This window comes from Neopelma chrysocephalum, unplaced genomic scaffold (assembly GCF_003984885.1).
Source record: "Neopelma chrysocephalum unplaced genomic scaffold, ASM398488v2 Primary Assembly neopelma1_23, whole genome shotgun sequence".
In the NCBI taxonomy this organism is placed as follows: domain Eukaryota; kingdom Metazoa; phylum Chordata; class Aves; order Passeriformes; family Pipridae; genus Neopelma; species Neopelma chrysocephalum.
Window position 1 is genome coordinate 31,354,448 of NW_020897691.1, and position 3,406 is coordinate 31,357,853.

The 3,406-nt window shown below is 49.4% G+C and overlaps 1 protein-coding gene across 2 annotated transcripts in view; it reads left to right on the forward strand.

The window, feature by feature from the left end:
• CEP85L (centrosomal protein 85 like) overlaps nucleotides 1–3,406 on the forward strand; it is a 145,757-nt gene that overhangs the window by 133,118 nt on the left and 9,233 nt on the right. The window lies entirely within an intron of this gene.

The following is a 3,406-nucleotide window of genomic DNA, read 5'->3' on the forward strand; positions in this document are numbered from 1 at the left end:
TTTTTTGTGCGCTTTGCGAGGGTCCGGCACCGCGCGCGCTCCGCACGCGCGGTTTGTAACCCAGGTACCGCTACAGCAGGAGAAAGGTGAGAGAGAGAGGGGAGCCTTTCCGGCAGGTACTGCACCCCCATGGAAGAGGAGGAGGCAGCTTCAGAGCACACAGAGGTTGGCCGATCCAGGTCTGGGGGGAGGGGGCAGGGAATTGGAAAGGGAGCAGAGGGGAAGTGCTTTGAGCGGATCATGGTTGTTCTCCGACTTGCGGGTGGGAGTGCAGGGCTGTCCCATGTGAAACATCGCAGATGTGCAACGCGCCTGCCACTTGTGGTGTCACAGTGGGAGAAGAATAATCGTCAGGGTGGAAAGTGGGTTCTTTTAGATTGTTGGGGACCCCAGCCAGGCTGGGGTCTTGAAAGGCACCCTAGCCTTGACAGGTATGGGGGCCTGAACGGTTGGTCAGCTGATTTATTTGTTTGTCTATTTACCTATTTACTTTTGGCTCATCTGCGGCTACTGCCCAGGTTCGGCATGTTCTGGATATATTTTCTCTGCTCTGCTACATCCTGAAAGGGTGGGCAGGACTAAGGGCTGCTCCTGGTTGTCCCCTTATGATGGTATTTAGGTAGGTGTTAGTAAAGTAGGAATTGAAGGACTTACCCAAATCGTTCTAACAGGTAAGTAGCCTATGTACCCCTATGTGGTTGCGAGCTATGCTGGCGAGGGTTCATGCCCTCGGTAGGGTCGCCCATGCCAGACAGGTCAAAACCATAGGACCAGATTCACTTCATTCTTGGGCAGGATGAGCTCATTAGCCTTCTGGCAGTCATCCTAGGAGAAGGACAACTCTCATACCAAACCCGGGCAGATGGAGCTCGCTTAGCCCTGGAAGGCCATCCATCTAAGAGAAGGTCACTCTAATCAAACCTACGTCCTGAGGACCTCACTGCCACCGTCCAAGCTTGCTCGGCCCTGGCAGATGAACCTCAGGATTAAAGGGTGGGTTCAGTTCCGCGCATACTGCATCTCACCTAAAAAATCCATTGCGCAGGCTTGAAGGCTTTACCCACATGCAAAAAGTCCTGCAGCGACGGGCGAGGGTCGAAACGGTAGGTGAAAGGTGCACTGGGAGCCGCAGACTCAACCCTGCATGCAGGCGGTTCAGGATATTGGTCATTTGAGACTGACGGAGATGAGAGTCTCTTGGGGCAGCACCCTGAACGACCAAGCAGCCTTTTCAAGGACAGCACTGCTTGCTCCACTCGGAGAGGGGCCTAGAAAAGGTGGCCTAAACAAAGCTCATCTCCACCTTCACCCGGTTGGTTAACCGCAGACCGACGGGCATCTTCTTCCAATGCGGTCGCACAAAGAGCAAAAGACAAAGGCATGCACCTGCCTCCAAAGGTGTACCTAAATTAACTCTAGCATGCTGGAACATCAGAACCATGCTTGATTCTGCGGACAGCGGACGTCCTGTGCGTCGCTCTGCCCTAATTGCCCGTGAGCTGGCCCGTCTCAACATCGACATAGCTGCTCTCAGTGAAGTTCGCCTTCATGAGGAAGGCAGCCTCAGAGAACACGGTGCCGGTTACACTCTCTTTTGGTCAGGTAAGTCCAGAACCGAAAAACATCTCTCTGGTGTCGGCTTCATGATCAAAAACTCTATTGTCCCTAAACTCGAAAATCTGCCAACAGGTCACTCTGATCGCATTATCTCCCTACGCCTTCCACTAAATAACAACCAACACGTTGTCATCTTCAGTATATATGCCCCAACTCTCCAAGCTGACCCTGCTGAAAAAGATAAATTTTACTCTGACCTGCGCTGCCTTACCCAAAAGGTACCAGCAGATGATAAGATCGTTATCCTTGGTGATTTCAACGCCAGAGTAGGCAAAAATTTTGAAGCATGGAAAGGAATATTAGGCAAGCATGGCGTTGGAAACTGCAACGATAATGGTCGACTTCTGCTAGAATTCTGCGCGGAGCAACAGTTTACCATTACCAACACTATCTTTCAGCAGAAAGATAGCCTAAAGACAACCTGGATGCACCCCAGATCTAAGCATTGGCACCTCATTGATTATGTCTTGGTGCGACGGAGAGACGTCCGCGATGTCCTCCATACCCGCGTGATGCCCAGCGCAGAATGTCAAACAGACCATCGGCTTGTGCGCTGTAAACTCAATTTCAATCTCAAATTCAAACCCAAAAAGGGCAGTATCCCAAGGAGAAGACTCCAAGTTAACGATCTCCAATCAGCCACAGTAAGAGAAAGATTCCAGGCAAACCTTCAAACTAAGCTTGATAACCATTCCACAGATTCTGCAGATTCCTCTCCTGAAGCAATTTGGCATCATATTAAAAGCTGCATCCTGCAATCCTCTGAAGAATCCTTAGGGTTCTCCCTCAAGAAGAACAAAGACTGGTTTGATGAAAACAATCATGAAATCCAGGAATTGTTGAGGAAGAAGAGAACCGCCCACCAAGCACACCTTGCACTGCCATCCTGTCCCGCAAGAAAAGTAGCCTTTCGTCTTGCATGCAGCAAACTCCAACAGAAACTCCGTGACATCCAGAACAAGTGGTGGACCGATCTAGCTGCAAAAGCTCAACTTTGTGCAGATACAGGGGACCACAAAGGATTCTATGAGGCCCTCAAAACAGCATACGGGCCTACATACCAAATCCATAGCCCACTACTCAGTGCAGATGGTCAAACGCTTCTGACAGATAAAACCTCCATACTGAATAGATGGTCTGAACACTTTCAGACTCTTTTTAGTACCAACCGTGTAGTCCAAGACTCAGCAATTCAGTCCATCACACAACGACCGGTGAAATACGAATTGGATACTGCCCCCACTTTAGGAGAAACCCTCAAGGCCATACAGCAGGTGAAAATTGGCAAGGCAGCTGGGGTTGATGGAATTCCACCTGAAGTCTGGAAACATGGGGGCCTTGCACTCCATGCTAAATTTCATGAGCTTGTGGTGCGCTGCTGGGAACTAGGTGAACTACTTTCAGACCTTCGTGATGCAGTCATCATCACCTTGTATAAGAAGAAAGGTACTAAATCAGACTGCTCAAATTACCGTGGTATTACTCTGCTCTCCATTGCTGGCAAAATCTTGGCAAGAATACTCCTGAACAGACTAATTCCCGCTATAGCAGAAGAAATTCTACCTGAATCTCAGTGTGGCTTCAGAGCCAACAGGAGCACCACAGACATGATATTTGTTCTCAGACAACTGCAAGAGAAGTGTAGGGAACAGAACAAAGGTCTCTATGTAACCTTTGTCGACCTCACCAAGGCTTTCGATACTGTGAGCAGAAAAGGTCTTTGGCAGATTTTGGAACGTTTAGGTTGTCCCCCCAAGTTCCTTAAAATGATCATCTCACTTCATGAGGA